General features: G+C 40.0%; 2 pseudogenes; one reads left to right on the top strand and one right to left on the bottom strand.

Moving 5' to 3' along the window:
* Nucleotides 1–405: 405 nt before the first annotated feature.
* Nucleotides 406–11,113, top strand: LOC124991461 (tyrosine-protein kinase Fyn-like; annotated as a pseudogene).
* Nucleotides 11,114–22,057: 10,944 nt separating this feature from the next.
* LOC124991459 (CCR4-NOT transcription complex subunit 7-like) lies at nucleotides 22,058–25,106 on the bottom strand (annotated as a pseudogene).
* Nucleotides 25,107–25,834: the final 728 nt, after the last annotated feature.

Genomic DNA, 25,834 nt, shown 5'->3' with positions numbered 1-25,834 from the left:
TTTAGGGATGGTTTCTATGGGTCATATTTGCATTGTGAGGAGAATCCTGGGGTGTATCAGGCATAGATCCAAGGTATGGACTGGGCTTGAGCACAGAACGCTGGGCTCTCTTCATATTACATGAGAACACTCTGTGATGACCCAATGCCTCTTGAGCCTTCCTGGTCCCCAGTAGAAGTCTGCTCTTCCCTGTAGTACAGTATTATAAACATGAAACCTGAGCAGTGGCCTGGCTATCTCATTAAGATGATTGGTTTTCACTCCATATATAAACTATTGCACTTCCTGAATAAATCGAGTCTGCATCACAGAACCTGGCTCCCAGTGTCTGAATTAAGGGGCACCATCGCACTCACTCCCTTCCAGAGAGGCCAACCCACTTTTGACAACATTTTGGTGCCCAATATGGGGCCTCATAGGAAGAGGAAGCCCACAGAGCTGCTGGGTGAGTGACCTCCTTATGGGGAATCTACCGCCTTCGGTTAGAGTTACCCAGGCACGAACTTAACAAGGTCTGTTAAGGAGAAGGGGAGTAAAAGCCTCGGAAAAGGAGGCTATAAATATAAGGGACAATGTTATAGATTGTGCCCAATGGGTGGCATTAGATAGGATATGGGATCCTGAGTCATGGGAGAGATTTATACATTTGGCCCATAGAAAGGAGATACAGGAGGGTAAAAGCTACCCTCTCACTTTTTATCCAATTGTTACTGCTCTTTTAGCATGTCTTTGGGGGATTCCTGAGGAAAAGCACTTAGACTTACAAGATATTCTGGCTGCTCAAGTAGAGCGTGGGAACGGTGAAAAGGAAGACGAAACTATAAATGCAGATCAACAGGCAACAGTACAAAACAGGGAAAAACAAGAGCTAGAAAAACCACAGGAATTTAGAGATAAGGAGGATGACGATCACCCACAGCTAAGGCCTAGTCAACTTTATCCTGTATTTCCATCTTGTGGCCAGAGTGCTACATTACCATCAAATGAAGGTAGGAAACCACCATGGGTAGTTGAAGAATCTGTGTCTGCTCCTCCAGCATATTCAAATAGTAATCCTTGGGGGCCACATTTTAATGAGTTATGTCAAACTAGGGATCGTAATTGGGGAACTTCCTTACAAACTTTTCCAGTAAATGTCAATAGAACAGCACAGTGACCTTTGCAATGGTATCCTCATGAACAAAAGACAGTTACTACTGTTAGGGAGGTAGTTCAAGAAGATGGTCTTCATTTCCTTTATGCTACTCAGTTAATAGAGAATTTTAGTCTAGATCTTAACACTCCCAAGGACGGGAAAGATTTGTGTCATATGATATTGGGCTCTGGTGAGTACCTCCTATAAAGAGTAGGGTTCTATGACCAATGTGAACAACAAACTGAAAGGAATAACAGAGCAGGAGTACAGTTAAATGCTGAATGTTTACAGGGAGAAGGAATCTATGCTTCACCAGACTCAGGCACAGGGCCCACATCAGTATTTCAATCAAGTGCGCTTATGTGCCCTGTGAGCTTTAAAACAAATCCCTAGTAAAGGAGGAACTAAATCACTTTCTCTCTCCCACCCCTTCCTCTCACCCCTTCTCTCTGCCTTCCTCTTCCTCAGTCTTTTATGCTATAATTAATGGTTATTATCATTTTTCTTTTAGGATTCTTGTTTTGTTTTGTTTTTCTTAAATGCAATATTTTTTGAACTCATGATTTTGATCCTACATACTTAGGTTAATGATTTTCTGATCAGTTCTATTTTTATTCAGCTTGAGTTATTTTTGAACACCTGTTACGTTGCAATGGAGATAAATGTTACAAGGCCTTTACTTTTGTGTTATGTGTATGTCATGTGTCTGCTAAAAATCATGTACATGATTTGAAAATTAAGCGTGCATAAAATTAAAATTTAAAAAATGGATCCACATATTTTTAATTCACGTGATTTAAAAAGGTTCAATTTAAAATGGGTAAACTAATAAGAGCAAAATGTCTTTGAAATTAACTCACAAGTCTCTAGGTGGTTAAACTAGTAAACTGTTAATGTTTATAAATGTCTAATATCAATTGATTCTAGGACTTTCTTCAACAGGAAAGAACTGGCAAATACTGTTCAATACTCTTGTCTGATATCTTGGTTTTACAGTAAAATAAGTAAATTAGACAACATATATAAGATTACTCAAATGTTTTGTTAGAGACATCTGACTAGTTTGCAAAGTTAAAATGCTAATTATTTAATAACATCGAGTACTCTTAACTCCTTAAATTCCAGGGGGTAACACACTTAAACGTTATTGGTGTTTTCATAGATTGGTGAATAAAAAGGGTTTAAAAATTGCTTTGTGTTATCACTAAACACAATGTAACTAAGAGTTAAGTCCTAATAAGTACAATTCTATATACAAAGGGCTCCAAAAGTTTCAACTGTTTCCATTAGAGTACTATAAACAACAAAGTGTTTCTGGGTAAGAAAATGCTTATATGGTAAACATGAGGGTCTAAGTAAGTGCTAAGACAGCCTATGTGCAAGTAAAGGGCAAATTTCAACAAGTTTGTGGATAACTAAGTTGGCTATATGTATGTGAGACAATCAGTTAAAGCTACTTAAGATTTTTCCTAAGGTCAAATACTAATGTACTGATATAAACCAATGTTCAATCTATATGTTAAAATGACAAGGATTTCTTAGAAACACTAATTTACTCTTAACATCATGTCTGTTAAGTTTTCTTCTTTAGAATTACTCTTGAAAATTAGGGTTTATACAATTATGGTTAAACAACAACTGTTAGAGTATTATACTACGTTACAGAGTCTAAAAGAAGCAATAGTTAAATGCAACTTAAATAATACACTTGTGTTAGCATACTAGAATAAAGACTGGAAGCTACAAAAGAGAGATTCTTAGACAAAGGTGCCTAATAATTATCAAGTGAAACTGCCAGAGTCAGAAATTTTTAGTCAGTTTAAGGCCTACAGACCTTCCTAAGCTACACAGGTAGGTTTAATCTGTTTGCTAGTATAATTATCTAGCCCTAAATAATAGAAATATAGAGATCTGTACTAAACACAGGTTATACCAATAAAAGAATACTTAACAAAAATCAGATGACATCAAGTAGCTTAGCTATATTTTCTGGGGACATCAATGACATTAAAGGTTAAATGTTGTGTTTACATTCCTGATAACTTGGACAGTGTTAAGGTTCCCACACAAAGGCCTTGTTCTTTCCAGCCTTTGTTAGGCCTTATTATGGGAATAATTTCTCAGTTCTTCTACCTCCTGGTGGGGATTATTGACTTCTGTCATCTTCATGATATTCACTGACATGTTCCAGATTCTGCAACATTTATTTTGTATTAATCTCATTTCAGTACTCATGTCTTTTTGTTCTTCTCTCATAGAAGCACCTACCCCAGATGTCTTTACAACCTGCTCTTCCCCAACCAAACTTCTACCTGGGACCCCTTGATTGACCCAATTTTTAAAGGGGAACTCCAAACTGCTTGCCCCACGCTGCCCCCTCCCAGCTCAAAGCTGCCAGAGCGATCATCGCCCCCTGTCCTTACAGCAGTAAGGAGTTCCTAAAGCAAAAGAGAAAGCCAGAATTGGGGACAGGCAGTTACTGTAGAAATAGGGGGTCAGTCAAATTGAGGAAATGGAGGCTATGAAAGCCATCAGCCTCTGGTAGTTGGAGGCCCTGCTGGCCTCCACAAGACTGGAGAACAAAAGAGACCTTAACCTATAAAAGATATAAGATGCGCTTGCTTCTTGGGACTTTAGAACATCAGCTGTGGTCCCCTTCTCCCTCCCAGGAGAGGTCTGTGTTATCAACTTTAAATAGAACCTGCTTAATATGCTGAATCCTACTACAATGTTAGGATTAGCCTGTATCCTCTTCTTTATAATACTTGCAGTCCTTAAATGTTTGTGGTCCATTTTCAACAAGAGACTCACGAGGGTTCAGGTCAATCGGGTCCTCCTGAAGGAATCCCTTGTCCTAGTTCTTGGCTCGCAGCAGTTATGTAAACTTGCAGAGGGGAGCATTCTGCTCTGACCACCTAGGAATATAAACAACTGCCCCCAAATTGGGTCATCAAAACAGACAATGGACCTGCATACACTTCAAACAAATTCAAAAGTTGGGCATCTACTTGGAATATCAAAGTAATTACAGGAATCCCATATAATCCACAAGGGCAAGGAATTATAGAAAGAACACACCATACTATAAAAACTCAGTTACAAAAAGAAAAAGGGGGAGAAGGAGGAACACATATGCCCCTGTCATACACACTCAATCACATTCTGTTCACTAAGGAAAGCATTGGGGTTCCTTTTCCGGTAATACTTCTCTGCCATTGGGGTACTGGAAAGATGCCCTATCAAGTCACCTTCGTGGACCACACCCTTTACTAACTCAGGGGTGAGGTTTTGCTTGTGTTTTCCCAGAAAGTTAATCTACGCCAATTTGGATACCAGCCAGATTGATCAAACCTGCCACATCATATGGAGGGCAAAAAGACGTTCGCAAACCCCAATGGAGGAACTGAAGAGACTCCACCTTGAGAACACAGAGGGTTTCTCAACCAGACAAGGACAATCATCAAAAACACAACAAGAGGGGCTGGGGAGATAGCTCAGTCGGTAGAGTGCTTGCCTTGCAAACACAAGGCCCTGGGTTCAATCCCCAGCACCGCAAAAAAGAAAAAAGAAAAGAAAAACAAAGAAAGAAAAGAGGTCAACATGCACCTCCAGTAACTTGGGGGAGATTAAAAAGGGTAACTCAGGAGGCTCAACAAATGGCTCCTGATGGTGATCCTTCCCCATCCATCCACTTTGTTTTTACTAATGCGTGCTATTATCACTGCCAATTCACAGTGCACTGGTGCAACGATAATTGGGGCCCCCTGGTCCATCCATGGTGCGGCCATTAGGTTTAGATGCAGAAGTCCTGCCTTCTATCTTAACTTTTAATACTTCCATAGGCATTCCTGCCACTTCAGCACCTCCTCATCAAGCTCAATTTAATACTACTGTTAATACTACTGGCAGTTGGCTATTCGTGAAGTTGTCCAATTGTTCCTCCAATTCTGAACTCTCATTGTGTGATCATGTGATCTGCTTATGCCCTGATACTCTCCTAGATTGTGCTATTGAAAACATCGCAGGTCTTAGATTGGTTAAATTAACTTCTGTATCTAAGAATAGTTCTACAAATGCCTTCCCTGGTTTGCCTGTCTGCCCATGGATTTCTGCCAATGCCACTAAAAATATAAACAGAATTAGACCATTGGCAGACATCCATCCCTGCCAATGTGTGCAAAGTCTCACTCCTTTTAGAGTTACCCAGCAGATTTCATCCTTTGCCAGACCTTTAGTAATAAATGTCTCAGAATCCACCCCAAGCTCACAGAAAATGTATTATAATTCTTCTGGAAGTGCCTCACTGTTAGGTACTCAATTGTTATGCAATCAGCAGAGATGTTTAGATATAGGAACTATGCCTTTCCTCAATGGGACTCATTTTAATGGAACATCTTCCCAAATGTTTAATGCACCTCTCTGTGTTCATCATCCTTTTTATTTCATTGTCTCTAATCAAACCACCAATATGTCTATATATTGTGATGATTCTACACAGTGCTTCTTGACCAATTGTTGGTCTCCTGAGTTTTCAACTGCATTGTTAGCTAGAATACCTCCTTACATTTGGGCTATATCAAATGATACTCATACTATTCAACCAATAGTTCTTACTAAAGATGTACAATTAATACATGCTAAAAGAGATTTTGGACTTATTGTGTTGCTTGCAGGTATTATTTTTGCTGCCCTAGCTGCTTCAACTGCTGCCACAATAGCCTTGGTACAAACTGGTGCTAATGCCGCAGTGCTAAATGCACAGGCTACTAGAGTCAGTGAAGTTTTTGCTCTTCAACACCAAACTAATACATTGATACAAGGGGGTATCCTAAATTTGCAGCAACAAATAGATCTCACAAATGAAAGATTGGATATCATGCAAATGACAATGTGTTTACAATGTAATCCCACATTACCCTATGTTTGTGAAACTATGGCAACACTTGACAATGTGACTAAGTGGAGGCAAGAATTAAGCACATATTTAAGGGGTCCTTGGAACGCCCGATTTCAGAACTTAACACTCAAACTAGGTCATGTGATCATGTCAATGAAACCCGAGCCCAACTTGTACTAAATACTTCTTTCTTCACACGATTATGGAACAAAATCACCTCCATATTTGGTCCTGTAAATATTGCGCTATTTGGCCTCTCCCTTGCTGGCATTGTAATATCATTTCTATGTATTTGCTGCCTTTGTAACAGAGCCTCGAAAATTGAAACCAGACAGATGATGTTAACTCAGGTTATGATGGCAAAAAAGAAAAAGGGGGAAAATGAGGAGAATCCTGGGGTGTACCAGGCATGGATCCAAGGTATGGGCTGGTCTTGAGCACAGAACACTGGGCTCTCTTCATGTCACATGAGAACACTCTGTGATGACCCAATGACTCTTGAGCCTTCCCAGTCCCCAGTGGAAGTCTGCTCTTCCCCATAGTATGGTATTGTAAACATGAAACCTGAGCAGTGGCCTGGCTATCTCATTCAGATGATTGGTTTTCACTCCATATATAAACTATTGCACTTCCTGAATAAATCGAGTCTGCGTCACAGAACCTGACTCCTGGTGTCTGAATTAAGGGACACCGTCGCACTCACTCCCTTCCCAAGAGGCCAACCCACATTTGACAACAGCATTGTTTTGTTTTCCTTTGCATTTCTCCCTGTGTATGGACAGTATTTTTCTGTTTCTTTACTGATTAGTTATTTCCTTTTGAAAACTGAAAGTTTTAAGTAATATAATGTGATAACTCTTGAAAGTAGATTCTTCTCATTAATGTTTGTTGTTTTTGTTTTTGTCAGTGTTGCTTTTGTTGTAGTTTTAATGTTGATGATTTATTGTTTTGTGGTTTTCTAGACTATTTATTCACCTTTGAATTTTCTGCATTTTTAGTGGCTGACGTGTGCTCAATTATACTAGTGGCTAGCAAAATATTAGATGGGCATTTCCTTAAAAGCCTGGAAGCAATAAATCACTCAGCCTTTATCAAAGGCTCTGTGTGTTGGGGCACAACTTCAACATTATCAGTTTGCAGCTCTGCCTTGACCTTTACTTCATCCTTGCACAGACATTCAATTTCAGCCAGATAAGAGACTTAAAGGCCTTCTTGCTTCCTACCAGGGCACACACAAGGCCTGAGCATGCAAGTGGTCTTCTAGATGTGCAAGAATATGTCAGAGGTCATTAACAGCACCTATGGACTTCCAAACTCTAATTTTTCTTTTCATATATTTGGAAAGACTCTTATTTACTTCATTTTTGTGCTGGCTCTTTCACTTACAATGGATCTCTGTGGTGTTTTGACCAATGGAGTGAGGACAGAGTTGTTGAAATCAAACAAGCTCTGAGCCAACTAAATCAGACCAATGCTAATAATGAATATTTTCCAAGAACTGCCAGTCTTGTTTAAGGAGTAGCCATACATTCTCCATTGTTGTTTTTGTTATTTTCAGTTTATTCCATCTCCAGGTTATTTTTTTCATGTATAAGCCAATGCAATAAAGTTATTTCTGTTCCTTTCCTAATTCACAAAATTATTCCTACCACACAATTTCCAGCATGGCACATTTCCCCTCAAGCATATATTTATAGACCTTTCCCGCATTTCCTACAATTTTATTATTTTTAAAAAAACACACAACTCCATTAATTATATGAAGCATCCCCAGTTGAAGACAACTTAACCCTAAGACTGAAGCTGACAGGTACTATATCATAAGTCAGTTTTCATCAGGACTTCAAAATGAAATGATTTTAGTACTCATTCTGAGATTTATAAAAGTCTTTCTTAATATCTGTCCAAAGTGATGCCCCAACTTTAATTTAAAGAAATATGTGACCTAAGTACTTTCAGGTATAAACTGTAAAGCAATGAAAACACAGTGAGTATTCTCTCACATACAACAGCTGAATAAAAAGCATGTGAAAATATCACATTTTGTAGTCAACAAGTGAATGATAATTCTAATAATGCTGGATATTGGATTTTAAACCACAAATTAGGTTTCAAATGCTTGTAACAATGCCTTGAACATAGCATTTCTGTACATGTGTTGAGATTTTAAACTGGAATGAAGAACATGAAATATGTTGAACTATGGTAGGGTTGACGATTTGCCCCTTTTTACATGGGGATTTCCTGGTTTCAGCTCAGAAAAATCACATTTTGTAAGAAACCGTTTAGTCATGAGCTATCCAGAGTGTGTGGTCACATAAAATAGGGATCTTAAGAGTTAAATTTGTAATCCTGGAACTTAATTCAGGTCAATTATATTTTTAAATTTTATGTCAATAAGATAAAATTATTTTTATTAATACAAATTGTAATTAATTAATGATATGAAATTGTATTAAGACTTACAGTCAAAGGAATATTATGGGGTGATTCCAATACCTGTAGATACACATGTTCTCCAGGGTCCTGTGGCCAAGGCACACTAAACCTGACCCCCAGCAGTGGTCACTGGAGTAAGTTAGGAAAAAAAGAGAGACCTCTGGGGGGAAGGGAGTGTCAATAATCCATCTCATGGGTACCACTGGGGGTCTCTATTTTGGTCCTAGTAGCTGTAACCACTGCCATGTCATTGCCACACAATTTCTTCTTACCACCTTGGTCCCAAACTGAGCAGAGTCCTTGGAAAACAGGGGAAAGGGATCAGAATTAGAAGCAGTGAGGTGAGATGACCAGACCCTGGCTCTTGGGTAATGTGGGTAACAATTACAGGAGAGTCTCACAGCAGTGAGGGCACAGCCCACATTCTAGAGAATGAGCCATTTCTCAACTTTCTGACTTTTATTTGTACTTTGCAGCATCAATCCTAAGAGAGAGTAGTTGCTAGAAGCCCTGGTGGCAGTGGTGAGTGGTTGCAGTCCGGCCATCTGTGGGAAACTAAGGGGCCCTGAGGTGACTGCCCCAGGAGAGGTCAGGAGCTGTAAGTCGCCAACACGGGTTCGCTGATTGGTTGTCAGAAAGGCACGACAGCGCCTTTGTTGTCCTGGCGCGGTGCTTCTCCCCGCACATGGAGGTCTTCCAGGAGCACACAAAGTTGCTGCCTATGCCAGGAAGTAAATGCTGCAACTGAGCCGGGGCACCCTGGCATCATCCTGTAATTGTTCTTAAAGGGCCCGCTGTGGAGTTATTAAAGCTGCCTAGGTCGCTCTGGAGGAGGGTGACAAGAAGACCGTGAGAATGGGCTGCAGAGCCTGAGCGCAGGGTGCAGGCTTTGGAAGAAAGAAAATTCTAATCTAGGCATGGAAAAAGATCAGTCCTGATGCTGTTTTAGAAGACATGCAGTGCATATGAAATTTGTGATAGAGGAAAATTTGGAATTTAGGTAATGGATTAGGTAATGAATTTAGGTAATATAAAGATAAAGAAGCAACAAAACTGATGGAGGAGAATGATGCAGACCGAACCAGAACTCGGAGTATGACTATAGCACAGACTGCACTCCTAAGCACTAGCTCAGCTTTAGCCTGACCTCCATCTCAAACTACAACAATTTCCATGCAGCTTGGGACCAAGGACTCACCATCTTTGGGATTGTGCACTCTGCCTCATGCTGGGCATCTTGCCTACCAGAGGAGGAACAGGAGTGACACTACTTGTAACTCTTTATGACTATGAAGCATGGACAGAAGGTGATCTGAGCTTTCAAAAAGGAGAAAAAATTCAAATATTGAAGTGCTTGGAAGGAGATTGGTGGGAAGCCTGATCCTTGACAACTGGAGAGATGGATTACATTTCCAGGAATTATGTGTCCCCAGTTGACTATTCAGGCTGAAGAGTGGTATCTTGGAAACTTGGCCAAAAAGGTGCTGAGAAATAACTTTTTTCCTTTGGAGGTACCTTTTTTTTTTTTTTTTTTTTTTTTTTTTTTGGTGGTGCTAGAGATTGAACCCAGGACCCTGTGCATGCAAGGTAAGTACTCTACCAACTGAGCTATATCCCTATCCCCCTATGTACTTTTTATTGATGTTTGGGATGATATGAAAGGAGACCATGTCAAACATTATAAAATTCACAAACTTGAAGAGGCAGATACTCTATCACCACTCCCAGCCAAATTTGAAATATTTCAGTAGCTTGTACAGTGTTACTGGGAGATATTGGCGAGGGGAAGGTCTCTGCTGCAGCCTAGTAGTTCCCAGTCCAGTCACAAAGGGATGTCAAAGTTTACCCATGTGTCTGTCAAAACCAAAGATATCTAGGAAATTCCTATAGTTGATCGAGACTGGGAAATGGTAAGTTTGGGGAAATATGGGTGGGTATCTGGAATAGAAACACCAAAGTACCAGGTACAATGTCTCCCGAATCATTCCTTCAGAAAAAGCACAGATCATGAAGAAGTTGAAGCGTGACAAGTTAGTCTTCATGGTGGTATCTGAGGAACCAATCTACATGATCACTGAGTGTATAAATAAAGGATATTACTTGATTTGTTAAGTAATATTTGTGAAGGAAGAGCTCTGAAATCTTGTGGACAGGGCAGCACAAGTTACTACAGAAGTGGCTTACATTGACCACATTAATTATGTCCATAAGGATCTGCAATAAGCAAACATTCTAGTGAGGAATGGACTAATTTGCAAGGCTGCTGACTTCGAATTGGTCTGGTTGATTGAGAGCACAGCAAGACAAAGCATAAAGTTCCCCATTAAACTAACAGCACCTGAAGCAGCCCTGTAAGGGAGATTCATAATCAAGTTTGATGTGGTTTTTTGGAATCTTATAGGAATGGTCATGAAAGAAAGAATTCCCAATCTAGGCATACACAACTGGGAGGTGTTGGAGCAGGTGGAGTGCAGTCACAGGATGCCCTGTCCAAAGGACTGCCCCTCTCACTGCATGAGCTCATGATCTGCTGCTGGACAAAGGACCCCAAAGATTCTCCCACTTTTCAGTGCCTACAGGGTTTCCTAAAAGATTACATTACTCCAAATGATCTCAATTATAGACCTTGTGAAAACCTGTGAGAGCTGACTCTGCAGAGAGCAGCCTTTTCCTAAGGGTTTCTCCAACACTCCCAATTACAGTTCCATAGCCAGCTGTTGGGAGGAGCAAGAACCGTCCAGAATCAAAGCACATGTGACTCTGAAACTGCTAAACTTCCATGACCTTTATTAATGACATTTGTACCCCAATATAAACCTCTGTGAAGCATATGAGACAGAATCTTGTTATTGTTCAGATTTTGGAAAATGCATTGTATCAATATTATGTAAAAATCCAAAAACCTTTGTTCAGTGTAGTTACTCAGTCCAGTGTCAGCAATCCTAGTGCTTTTTTTTATTTAAATATAAATCCTATGTGATTTTAACTCTAGTTTCATATGATTCAGCTATAAAAGGTATTATTTTCCAAAAGAGACCTTTTTGTCTAAAATAAATTTTTTTTTTTTTTTTTTTTTTTTTTTTTTTGGGTACTGGGGATCGAACCCAGGGCCTTGTGCTTGCAAGGCAAGCATAAAATAAAATTTTCGAATGTTTTAACATTAACTGTAAAAAAAGCATCAATTCTGCTGAACCACCTGCTATGGAGCTAGTTGGGAACTTTTAAAACTATATTGTCTATGCACTTGAGACACATTTTGGCATTATCTTGTAGGGCCGATGATACATGATACATAGCCTTAGCAGTTCTACTCTGCATCAGACCGAATAATCTAAGAGGTGCTGAGTGACAGCCCTAATTCAGTCACTACAAACCATATAGGTTAAATTCTTGCTCACCTGCTTTATCCATTGCATATGATGGGGGTTGCTCTCTATATGCTTATTTTCATTCTTTTCTAAGGTAAATGAATGATCTGTCTTTGGGAGAGTTCTGGTTGATGTGGCAGAAAGAAAGTGAAGGGGTCCAGGTGAGTGTTGTCTCTTAACCCTATTCTCTGAAAGTAGCCTATGTATTCTCTGATTCTTTTATTGACAAAACAAAGACATCTGGTCAATTATCTGCATATCAGAGAAAATAATTGACCCTTAACTTCCTTTTTTTAATTTGTTCGATTTAGTTATACATGACAGCAGAATGTATTTCAATTCATTGTATACAAATGGATACTCATTTTCATTTCTCTAGTTGTACACGATGTAGAGTCCCACCATTCGTGCAATCATACAAGTACATAGGGTAATGACATCTGTCTCATTTCACCATCTTTCCACCCCTGCCTGCTCCCCTCTCCTCATTCCCCTCTGTCCAATTCAAAATTCCTTCATTCTTCCCTTGCCCCCCGCCCCCCCACCATTATGTATCAACATCCACTTATCAGAGAAAACATTTGGACTTTAGTTTTTTGGGATTAGCTTATCTTGCTTAGCATGATAGTCTCCAACTTCATTCATTTACCTGCAAATACCATAATTTTATTCTTCTTTAAGGCTGAGTGATAGTCTGTTGTGTATATATACCACAGTTTCTTTTTCCATTCATCTATTGAAGGGTATCTAGTTTGGTTCCACAATTTAGCTATTGTGAATTGAGGTGCTATAAACATTGATGTAGCTGCATCACACGTATCCTACTATGTTGATTTTAAGTTCTTTGGGTATAGGCCAAGGACTGGGATAGCTGCGTCAAATGGTGGTTCCATTCCAAGTTTTCTAAGGAATCTCCACACTGCTTTCCAGAGTGACTGCACTAATTTGCAACCCCACCAGCAATATATGAGTGTACTTTTCCCCCCACATCCTCGCCAATACCTGTTGTTGCTTGTATTCTTGATGATTGACATTCTAATTGGAGTAAGATGAAATCTTAGTTTTGATTTGCATTTCTCTAATTATTAGAGATGTTGAACATTTTTTCATATATTTGTTGATTGATTATATATCCTCTTCTACTCAGTTCCCTAGCCCATTTATTGATGGGGTTATTTGTATTTTTGGTGTTAAGTTTTTTGAGTTCTTTATAAATTCTGGAGATTAGTGCTCTATCTGAAGTGTGTGTGGTAAAGATTTTTTTCCCCACTCTGTAAGTTCTCTCTTCACATTATTGTTTCCTTTGCTAAGAAAAAGCTTTTAAGTTGGAATCCATCCCATTTATTGATTCTTGATTTTATTTCTTGTGCTTTGGGAATCTTTTTAAGGAAGTCTGGTTCTAAGTTGACATGATGAAGATTTGGGCCTACTTTTTCTTCTATTTGGTGCCGTGACTCTTAACTTACTTAATCTGACTTATTTTACACAGCGTGATATTCTCCAGTTTCATTCATTTACCAGAAAATGCCATAATTTCATTTTTCTTTATGGCTGGACAAAACTCCTTTGTTATATATGCCACATTTTCTTTATCTGTTCATCTATTGACTGGCACCTGGGCTGGTTCTGTAACTTTACTATTTGGAATTGTGCTGCTATAAATATTGGTGTATCTGTATCACAATAGTATGCTGATTTCAGTTCTTTTGAAAAAATACTGTGGTTGATGAGGAAGAAGGAAGGATGGGAAAGGAGAGAAACAGTGGAATGAAATTGACCAAACTACATTATGTATGTATATGAATATGTCACAGAGAATTTCACCTTTGTGTTTATCTATAAAATACTAATAAAAAATTATAAACAAATAAAAGGAAGACTAGTAGAGTAGAGGAAGGAGAATGGGAAAGGGAAGTGGAGAGGAAAAGGGGAAGTACTGTAGTGGAGCAAGTTATGTTCTATGACTGATTATGTCAGAATGAACTCAAAATTATGTAAAACTAATATAATGCGCTAATAAAAACACAAAAAGGAAAGCTGACCAATGCACACCTCAAGAAGGCAGAGAATTATTTCCCTCTGAAAAGGACCTGGATATTAGAGAGCAGAGACATAATCTGCACATGAGCCGGGTGAAGAGGCCCTTGTCCACATATTCACATCCATCTGGGACACCTTCACAGTTTTCTCCACATTAATGTTTATAACTACTAATAATTGGAAACTTCAATTCCCAGAGACAAACTTATGAAGAAATATTTTATTGTTTATTCATGTAAATGAACCTTTCTGTGGAAGTCTCATACTGACCTTAGGGTGGTTCTCCTGGGCAGGATTTAAAACTTTTCCAGGTTTCTTCCCTAATAGTCCACATTAGGCGCAGGGGGAAAAAAACTGCTGTAACCTTGTCCTTTAGCTGGTGGCCATGCAGAACAAACTCTCAATGTGCCAGTTCCTTCCTCACTTTGGTCACTTCTTGCTGAGAGGCATCTCTTCTTTTACCTTGTTCAGGCATCTCTCCATTGTGCCTCTCAATCTTCAGGGGATCAGCCTGACTTCTATGACTCCCCCTTGAATTCCTTTGAGTAAGTTTTAAAGTGAAGGGAAGCACCGGTCTTAAGGGTTGGATAGGGTGGCACTCAAAGCACCAATCATTGCTCTCCCAAAATGTATTTTGTGTCTTAATTGATTCATTCTTTTTATGTTCCTGGGTTAATACAAGGGGAAGGGTTTCAATTCCACATCTTGACATCTTTGCATTCCTGCTTCGGTAAGCTATCGGGCCTCTTATAAGCTGGAATGTTTACCACATATTGAGTCAAAACCTCTGGAAACCTCAGCTGAGATGAGATGAAGCAGATGCTTTAATGGAATTTACTCATCTAATTTAATTAACTTATTGAGCTTTAGGAAACTGACTTGGAGACTCCACAAAATATGTCCCAAAAGGCTCCTTAGATGTATTTCTATGGGAATAAGATGGTCAACGTTGGACACAGAGCTGTAACTCCATGTCTCTACCTCCCAGCACTGAGACCCTCTGCTGTGTCAGTTGCACTTGTTAGTACATGGGGCTGTTACCTTTCTCTCTAGGATGTTTCTTGTTATCAGGTGGACTCTGGGAAAGCTGTTGAAGTTGGAGGGGTCTTGGCCAAGGAAGAGAAACCCACAGGACTCTGTGACCTGAGCACCCACAGAAGGTATCTTGCTCTCTCAAGTCCCTTTTGTCATCTCTATAATTCCCTGTTGGGGAATTTCCCATCATGCATATCACCCCTTTCCCCTGTCTCCAAGGTCTGCTATAGCTCCTGAGTCTGCATAATCACTGGAACACATTTCCCAGGTGGGGATGGGTATGTCCTGGCTGGAGGTGCCTGGGTGCCCTGTGAGGATGCAACTGCTCATCCCAGTGAGTAGTGGGTGGATGCACTGAATCAGGGACAGTAACTTTTTTATTTTTAATCCCAGCTTCCATCATTCCACAAACAGAGATGGGCCCATATGTTGTGGGGTGCAACTTAAGAACAGACGGATCCACCACTGAGAAGTCCAAATTTTAGAGTCTTTATTAGCTGGCTGGCTGACTGTCTCACACAATGCCCAAAATGACTATTGGGAGAACAGCCCTGATCATAGGGTTGCAGGGCTTTTTATACCATAAGTCAGTATATTGATCATAAGTGTCTGTTGTGATGATTTAAAACTATAAACTAAATCATGAGATCTAAAATCAGAAGCAGAAGAAGTAGGTCAAAATGACCTTAGTTGTGTACAAGTTAAAGAATGGTTATTAACATCTAAACAATCACTGTTGACGTGGTATGTTGTTTAAGAAAAATAGAAATCAAAAAGAACAATTTTACATTATATAAGAATTGCTACTTTGTGTTGCCAAACATGCTATGCTAAGCAACTGTTGATGGGTACAGAGGCAGGGTGTTCCCATGGGAGAAGCATTTCCTACATAACATGGAGTCTCAGGGTAAAATGGAGTCTGTTTAGTCATTGCCCATATAGCCTGGCCTATAAGATTTCCGTGCAGTTAAATATGTCAACTTGTCACACATAGAACCCAGTGCTACCCTATAAGTGAGTTCTTTAGTTTCTAACTAGTTTCTATAAGTGAGTTCTTTAGTTTCTACTAGTTTCCTCTTCCTCAAGGGACAAGTAAACAGGTTCCTTCTTAAGATACATCTGCCCATATTTCTGTGCATGGAACTCCTTATCATGCCTCACTCACCCGCTATTTTTAGAAGCACCCTGGTAAATTCCTGCAACTGAAGGAGACTCCCTGATAAACATCAGAGCAAAAGCTCAGCATAATGACAGGGAGGCCACCAGCACTTTAAGACTGTACTCAGAGCAACTTCATTCTTCCATCCCCACTCAGACCATAGCCCCTCTTTTTAGGTCATCCAGCCCTGTTCTAGGAGTCCTGAGCTCTCAGACTCTGTCCACTTCCTGTTCTCACCAAATGAATTCTGGATTTGGTCATTCACTGAAGAGAGAGAAACAGGTACTTCTTTCTCTCTTAATTTATTTTAATATGCCTATGACCGAAGCCTCTGTGAAGGGACTTAGGAGCTCCCCTGAATTTTTCAGAGTTGAAACTAATCCTAATGGGGCAAGTGTTCCAGGCTCAAGATGTAGGAAATGCTAGTGAGGCCCTGAGTCTGGAGTTACTAAGATAATGGAACAGTTTATTTTGGGGGAAATAAACAGACATCACTGTTTAACAATAATGTCATGTGCACTTAGTGTTCACTGTCATAATTTTGAGGGAGTATCTGTGTTAGAAAAAGTGTTTTAGAAAGTAGAGCAAAGGCCCAGGCTTCAGAAGAGAGAACTCAGCTGTAGCTCTTCTTACAGTCTTTAGCCTCTGTGTTGACATAAAATACAGGACATTTTGTAAACTCAGAATGTTAACAATACTGCACAGGATGTATTTTAATTTAAATAAATAAAAATGAGAGGTAAATAAGTAGGCTTTTTGTGATTTTTAAACTTAGTTAAGCTCCATTGTTTGTAGCTGCTTAATGGGGGAACACTACCCCCAACCCAGAGTAACTCCTCTCACTCAGGGTCCACTGACAAAGTAATAATAGAGATGATGTTAGAATTAAAGTCATTTACAAAAGGACAACAGAATACCATTTAATGATACAATTAGTTCTTGTAATAAAAAAAAAATACATGGTGAATACTTTTATTTTGAAAAGTGCTAATGAATGGAACTTCAGGGATCTGAGCAAAAGGGGGCTGTGGCTGAGATACTGTGCTGGAAGTTCTTAGGAAACAGAGATTCTGGGAATGAAGGTAAAGAGTAGCCCAAGTGAGAGGTGCTGCCCAACTTCATTTGTTAAGCTCAACAGGTCCTTATGGATTTGGGGTTTTTAAGGGTTTGGGATCCTTTGTTCTTGTTCCATTCTTTCATACTCCCTTAAGTAGTTTGTTATCCCTTCATATAGCCCTCAGAAAATATTCTCTGTGGGGATCCTAATGACTCAGTCAGAAGGGGTGGTTGTGACATGGCCTTGAGGCAATTGGTCCCTTAAGAGGTTATAATTATCAATGACTGGGGATATTGGTCATCACAGTTCCCATTTTACAGATGCTTACCTGCTTTGGTAGGGTTCCCCATGTTTCCAGTAAGAACTGTCTTAAGGAGTTATACTCTTCTATGGCTTGGGTTGCTGGCCTGCTTCAGTAAGTTTCCCCATGAATTTAAGTAATAGTTCCCTTAGGGGATTACAATTATAATCATTTGTGGCTTGGGTAAGTTTGGACATTCTGATTTCCATCCTCCAGGTGCTGGCCTGCTCTGATAAGGTTCTTTGTGATTCCATTCCTGTGATTCACGGATTTTTCTTAATGTCTTCCCTGTGAGTTACTACCCTTCATTGTCTTTCTACCCACCTGTTCGTGGCTAACATACCTAACAATGAAAATACTGTTTATCTGTTCAATTGCTTAAATGATTTGATAGAATTATCAAAATCATTCTCCTTTCCAATATCTGGTCTTTTATAAGTTGAAATATCCCTTTGAGAATTTCAGTCAGTATTTTGGAAAGAATAAAGGTGAATCACGTATGAAATAGGCTTTTCTTACAGAGGAATGAGGCTTGTCCCCATGTCCCTCCCCTGCAGACACCTGCCCTGTTTCATCTAGGCCACTCCCAAAACTCATTTCCAGTTCAGAGCCCTCAGGACACACAGCAGCCTCCTGCAGTCTCTGAATGGGACATGCAGTATATGCAGAGGGACCAGGGATTTCCTGGTCCTGTGACTTAGGGTTTCCTCTGTCACACAGAAAGGATCCCTTCTGGAAAACTAAATTAAGATGCAAGGAAAGAAGCTACATTGTGTGAGGTATATGTAGTGGTATACTTACATATAAATTTACATTTAGTATTAGGTTTTAGAAATTAAATCTGTTCTTTTGGGATGTTTTTAATCATTTCAGATTATTTTGGATTTTTCTAAAAATTTAGTGAAAAGGATATGTGATTTTTCCCTGTTTCAATTATGCTTGTTGAGGATTTTACATTAGATAATCCTTTGCTATTCATCATTACACATAGAAACACACCTCTACATTGTATCACTACAATACCACACTTTTCCCTTGGTAGTTATTCCCTTGGTTCATATCACTCGGGGTGTGTGTGTGTGTGTGTGTGTGTGTGTGTGTGTGTGTGTTTACCACTTTATCAATAATATTGAAACTGATCATAGATTGCTATAATAGCTTTTAAGAACACATTGTTACCATAAAACAGTGTATTTAAAATTAATTACTTTGGAGTTTGAAGAATAGAATTGGCAAGTCTTCTCTGGGAGCATGGAGAACAGGTATCCTGTGCCCATACTGGCTCCATGTAGCCTCATTTTAAGAAGATAGCAGATATTAGCAACAAACAGTGGGAATGAGAAAGGTTTTTTGATCTTATTTTGCTATCTGCATGTGCTACTGTGGAGATGGTTGCTGAACCACAGGGCACAGTAATAGGCAGCCTCATCCTTGGGCTGGACCCCTGTGATGATGAGGGCAACCTTACCTTCAATCAGGGAGCCTGAGGATCATCCACGGACTCCTGAGATCAGATTGCTTGCGTGATATATTAGACCTTGAGGTGCCTGGTAGGGCTTCCATTGAACCCAACAAGCATAGTTACTGGGATTGACAGTCCAGCACTGGAGCCACAGGTGAGTGTCACTGTCCCTCTTGGGTTCATGGTCAGTGAAGTTTCCTGAGTCACCACAGCCTGGGAAGTGGCTTCTCAACACAAGTAGGAGAGCTAATGGTCAGGAGATAAGAGGGGCATGAAGGTTGTGTTGCCTTTCCCACCCCCATCCCAGAAAGTTCCCCCTGACCTGTGCATAAGCCAAAAGTAGGAGTAGAAGAGGAGCCCAGGCCATGATATAGACAGTCAAGAGGCAAGCTTTTCAAGATTGCTCACTACACAGGCAGCCCCATAACTCATTATAACTCCTATCGTCCTGGGGGAGTGAAGTTTTCTTGCAAATGAGCTCCTTTCCCAGGGGAACTTAACTGGCTAGCTCACAGCTATTGGATTTTTACACCTCAGTGATCAATTGGTAAAGGGACCAGGACCTGGAAGACCACTCCTCAACTGTACTTTTCTTTCGCAGAGTTTAACCCAAAGTATTCTCTTGTGTCCCAGAGGCACATTTTCCAGCAGGTCTTTCCTAATTAACAATGAGGTATATGTACTACACCAAGGTCCATGTAAAGAATTTAGTAAGAAGGGAAGCCATGCAATTATACTAGCATAGAGGTACTAAATTAAAAATGGGAAAGTGAATTATATTTCATCTGAATCTTCAGCAAGTTTGTCACTGCACCAAATAAAATGTAAAAGGCCAAAAAGCACATGAATATATTTAATATGATATTGAAAAATGCAATATTAAATCATCATGGTATCCATTACACAAACAAAAGGATGAATCAGAATGAGAAGAAAGGACAAGATCACCTATTGATGAGGATATAAAGCAACTGGGCTTCTGATACTTTTCTGATAGGAAACAACAACCCTTTGAAAAACACACTTTGGTGATTTAGATTTAGAATAAACTGCTCCTTGTAGTGTATCATTCTACTCTTAATGACTTATTCAAAATAATTGAAAACATTATGTCTACACAATGATTTATGGATGGAAGTGCATAGCAGGGTCATTCATAATAAAAACAATGCAAATTCTCATCCACAAGTGAATAAAGAAAATAGTATGTCTATACGACGGGGTCCTGCAAAACAATAGACTAGAATAGAGTTCATAGTCCCAACAAAATAAATGATTTTCAAAATTACTTTGCTCAGCAGTAAAAGGATATTATGGTAGGGTGTGTAAGTTCTTCTATGAAATTGAAATTCTGGAGAGTAAAAGCAGGGTTCATGGGGCCAGGTTTGGTGGGATATTGACAAAAAGTGGACAAAAGAGAAGTCTATGTGTGATGGAAATATTCTAAATCTTTGTTGTGTGATTGCTAAAAGAGAGAGTGTGTACATGTCTATGAAAATGTATACATGCATATATCCATTAAATAGTTAATAAATTAAATGTATACGTGTGTCTGTTGTTCATCACTTACCAAATGAATTGAAATGGATATATACTATTTAATATGAATTCCACTTCATGAAATTAAAGTCCTATACTTTAAAAAAATAGGATTCTTTTTTTTTCTGATAGCATTTCTGAAGGCTTTATTTACAAACGCTTTTAAAAAAATAATAGCCTGTTTTTCAAACATTCTTTTGTTTAAAAGGGACTCCCAGTTATAATATTGTAATAGTATCACTAAAGTATGTCCAAGAGAAACAAACTAATGTTTCTAACATTTGCAGATTTGCTAATATTATTGATTGAACTGTACTTAATTCATTATAACTCATAGTAAATCATTACAGGATAGAGGTAATGATTCCCCAAAAGTCTTTGTATGCGTGCTGTGGTCTGGTCACATGTTCTGCATGGCTAATTACTTCACTCTCTTTTCTCAATATATAAAAAAAATACTGCAAAGATATACTGAAAAATAAATAAACTTTACCCTTCCCAGGTAATTTTATTAGCTGTAAATGAATATGTGTGTATATGTATTTTTTGTGTTTTGTTGTTTTGCACCAAACTCTTCAGTATTCTTTTGTAGGAACTATGAAAGCACAATTTTTGTCTTTTAATTTGATGAAAAATGTACTGAAAGACTTGGCTATATTTAGATTTTAATGAAATTGATTCATATTTTGTATAAATCAAGAGCATTCTTAAGTATGGATATAAAAATATGGTAAACTATGATGGAATAGAAAGGAGATCAAGGGAAGTGTGCTATCATAAAACAACTCTAGCTGCAATATCTTGAATGCCACTTTCCTGGGAGATACTAAATATCCATTCACAAGAACTTTTTTCTGAAAGGTGAAAGGCAGGTTTGAAAATTTTTCAGTCACAGAGCAGCCTATACCTGCCAATTAGAAACCAAAAGGCACTATATGTGCTTGAGAGATTAAACAATACATACAGAAATAGTAGTTATTAAACTCCTCAGTAATTTCTTGTGTGTGTGTGTGTGTATGTGTGTGTGTGTGTGTGTGTGTGTGTGTATGTGTTAGTTTTGCTGAATCAACAGTTTACACAATGCATGTGCTATCTTCTGTAAGTCAAGACAAAACACAAAATGTATAAATTTGGCAGGTCATTTTTCTAGCTAAGAGCAACAGAAAGCACAATTTCTGATAAAACGGAGGATTGGGATCACTCTAAAGTGCAAAATTGATAGTCCATGATGACACATAGCCCAAACTCCTGTAGAATGGAAGGGAGAAACAAGAAACAGGGAAATAAATACATTCAGTGCTAGTTAATTTAGGAAAATGGAAAAAAAAAACAACTTAAGTTGGTACAAATTGTCCAATTATTATTTTCAAAGTATTCAATATGATGTAGCTTTCCCCATTCTGTCACACACCCTTGCTAGAAAGTATATTAGATTAAGGTCAAATTTAACCTGGATATACTTTTGTTATTAAAGTCTGAGATAGAAATGATCATACTTAGTACTGAAAGGCAAAGAACAGATGGACCACAATGAGGGGTGATGTGTCGATTGTTCAAAGGATTCAACCAGAGACAAAACCTATATACAAGTACGTGTGTAGCTCAAATAAAAGGACTATTTCATGTCATGACTGCTTGTTGTGTTCCTCTCCATATACATTCCCCGTGCTATTCTGTACATAGGATGAACTAGAACCAAGGCCATACAAATGACCATAATATTTGGCATCATTAATATGATATTCAAAGAACATCACTATCATTTTGAAAAAGACCATTGCTGTAAGCAGCAAATTAGATCCTGCCTGATGTTATGTCCTCTCTGTTCCAGCTCTAACTGTTCAGCAACTTCCTGTTACCCACCTTTAAGATTTTTTCAGCTCTTTATGAGGAAGTCACATCACAAATAACAGAAAACAAAAACCAGTTGAAGAATCTCAAAGAAGTCAAGTTCTCCTTTGGGCAAATTAGAGTTGGTCAGGGTTTTGATTAAAGAGCCAAAATCCTAACCACTGTGAAAAGATTGTCATTGTACCCCTTCATAGAGGACCACTCTCAAAGTCATAAGAAGTCCTGCAAAGTACTGGGTCTGAATTCCTTCCTCCTCATGTTTTTTAAACTGGATCCCAGATGACACTAGGGGCTCTACAGATTTTTGGGCCTACATGTCCTGCACGGAATTAAACGTAAAGTTCAACTGTCAGAGTGAAGTTCTGGAGGGCATTCTCCTTGTTCATTCATGAATGCCAGTCCTAGCTCAATTACTGTAATGAGTATACATTTCACTGCAATAGTTGGCAATGGTAGTCAGCCTTACTCCTGGAGGCTTCAATGGGTCTTGCAATTACACCTGGAAACTCAGTGTCCTTGGCAACGTTAAATATATTTTAAAATAATTTTCTCATCTCTTCATCAAGTCCAAACTTCACAAATTCTTTGGCTGTGATCTTCTGTTGCTGCTGGCACAGGGAGGGCACCAGGGAATCTCCATACCAAGCATTAAAATGTTATAGTTCATTGAATATTTGTTTTGGAAAAGATCTTACCCTTTAGTTGTGTAACTTTTTCTGTGGACTGGTGCTCCTCCTCCTCCTCCTTGCCATAGAGGCAGCAACCAGTGGCAGCCCCAGAGACACCCTGCAACAAGCACCTGGGAGAGGGGAGCCAGAGCTGTGCTTCACCATGCTGCGCTGCAATTCTCCATCATGATTATGCTTCTTGATAAGAGAATATGGGTGGAGAGTAGCAAGATGGAAAATTAATGGAAAACTCTTGCCTTCTGCTATGAGTTCCATACAATTATCGTCTTCTAAAATACCTTCAAGTTTAAGAGTCAGGTATAATGGATCTAGACCCATATGCAGGAAAGCAGTGATGGTTGCCCAGGAAACCCAGGAAGGGCTTCTTTCTATGAACTTCAGAGGCATCTTCCCAATGGAATTCAGAATCCAGATGTTAGAGGTCATTACAGAGTAGATGAAAACAATCTGAAACCAGCTGACTGGAAATTTGAGCAGAAAGGTAATGGACATGGACTGATCAGCCTGGGAAGAGAGACAGGACTTCCAGGAATGAGCCATTGGGGGTTCAAACTGATCTCTGGGATCAGCACAGATGCAGTCTGTTAGGTCGGAATTTAGGCGACTATAGGGGGCAGAGCAGAGCAGCTGAGACAAAGGCCAGCCCGCCAAACGGTGACCGATCAAGTGGACTAGAAAATTCCACTGAGCTTTAACATCCACCTGTCACTCAGCAGGACCCCCTCCCATTCCGGCCTATAAAAATCCTGGGCAGCCAAGGCCATGTGTGATTTTCTCCAGGTCCCTACTTTATCTGTACCCCTGGGGTCTGGGAATTTCACCCAAGAGCCAAATTCCAATAAAGCTTGCTTTGGCCGCTTTCTACCGTGCCCATGAGCTGACATTTGGTGCCAAAACCTGGGAGGATTTTGGGCTTCCCCCATTGGGGTTGAGGCCCACGCCCTCCTCAGAAGAACCAGAAGATTCTATTTCGTTCTGCTCAGCTCTGCTCCATTCTGCTCCATCCCATTTCTCTTTATCTGGCATCAGAAAGCGGTAAGTTCCCTAGGTTTTTCCCCATTTGCCGTTCCAATTTATACCCTCCGTTCCGCAAGACGTTCCGGCCTCCAGTTAGCCCTCGTTTATTCCATTGCATACACCAAAAGTTGAAAGACGTTTCATCCGCTGTTTTTCCAATGTGCAGGAGCTGAAATTGGGATGCCTTTTTCCAACTTCCGCATACCTATCTGGGTAAAGTTGGATGCCTAATGGGAAATACCATGGGCTCACTGGACTCCCAAACTCCTTTGGGCTGTCGCCACCATAATTTTACTAAACTGGGACTTCCCCAAGACTTAAACTGTAAGCGGCTAGTTTTTTATTCGACCGCAGTCTGGCCTCAGTATATTCTAGATAATGGCTCAAAATGGCCACCAGAGAGCACTCTTGACTTTCAAATTCTCACTGACTTGAGCGACTATTGTCGTAAGGCAGAAAAATGGCAAGATTTTGTTTATTTGCAAGCTTTTTGGACCTTGCGCACTCGCACTCGCCCCAATTTTCTTTCCTCCTCTTCTACCACCCAAGTCCTTCTCGCCAGGGAGGGTCCTAAGTCTCCCCCTCATGAGTACACATTTTGGATCCGCCTGAAATGCTTTCAGCTCCACCCACTCGCCCTCCTATTCCATACTCTGGCCAAACTCTTTCCTTCCCCTCCTCTCCTCCTCCTCCTGCTGAAAGTCCACCCCTTCCTCTCCTGGGCACACCTCCTCCTACTCCTCAGATCCCTCCCATTTCCCCTCCTCCTCCTCCTCCAGAATGATCCTCCACCCACTCCATTCCTTCCTCCTCTGTTAGTGCACACACCCGATCTCATCAGAACATTGCCCCATCTGACCCAAAGCTTCTTTGCCCTCTCCAGGAGGTGGCTGGTACAGAAGGCATTGTGGGAGTCCACATTCCATTCTTGCTCCAGGACCTTTCCCAAATCGAGAAACGTTTAGGGTCTTTCTTTGCTGATTCCTCTACTTATATTAAGAAATTTAAATATCTTTCCCAAACTTATAGTCTCACCTGGTATGATATTCATGTTATTCTTTCTTCCACTCTCAAGCCAGATGAGCGAGCCCGTATCCAACAGGCAGCACAGGACCATGCTGACCAAGCCCATTTAATGGACATAACTTTACCCACAGGGGCAGCAGCTGTTCCAATGACTGAACCAAACTGGAACTATCAGGAAGGCCAGCAAGGCCACCAATTTGTGCTCACATGGTCCAATATCTCATAGCAGGCATGCAAGCAGTCTCCAATAAGGTGGTAAGCGTTGATAAACTGAGGGAAATTACCCAGAATCCAGATGAGAATCCAGCTCTGTTTCTTAACTGCCTTACAGAGGCCCTTACTAGATATACTAAACTGGACCCTGAATTTCCCTCTGGGGCTATAGTGCTAGCAACCCACTTTATTTCTCAACTAGCCCCTGATATAAGAAAAAAGCTCAAACGAGCTGAGGAGGGCCCTCAAATCCCTATCCAAGATCTGGTGAAAATGGCCTTTAAAGTCTATAATACCCAAGAGGAATCAACTGAATTGTCCAGGCAAGTTTGTTTGCAGAAAAAGGTGACACTCCAATCCTAAGCCTTGGTAGCTGCCCTGCGGCCTGCGGTTCTAGTGAGAGCTTCAAAGCGGGGCCAGCAATCCTCTCCGCCAGGGGCCTGCTTCAAGTGTGGACATGAAGGTCACTGGGCTCGTCAATGTCCAAACCCACGGCCCCCCACCGGGCCGTGTCCCACCTGTAAACAAGCAGGACACTGGAAGAGTGACTGCCCTATGGCCAGTCCCTCCCCAGCATACCTACGCAGAGGTGTGGCCAGCCAGGAA

This window comes from Sciurus carolinensis, chromosome 8 (genome assembly GCF_902686445.1).
Source record: "Sciurus carolinensis chromosome 8, mSciCar1.2, whole genome shotgun sequence".
Classification (NCBI taxonomy): Eukaryota; Metazoa; Chordata; class Mammalia; order Rodentia; family Sciuridae; genus Sciurus; species Sciurus carolinensis.
This window is presented reverse-complemented; position numbering and strand designations above follow the sequence as displayed.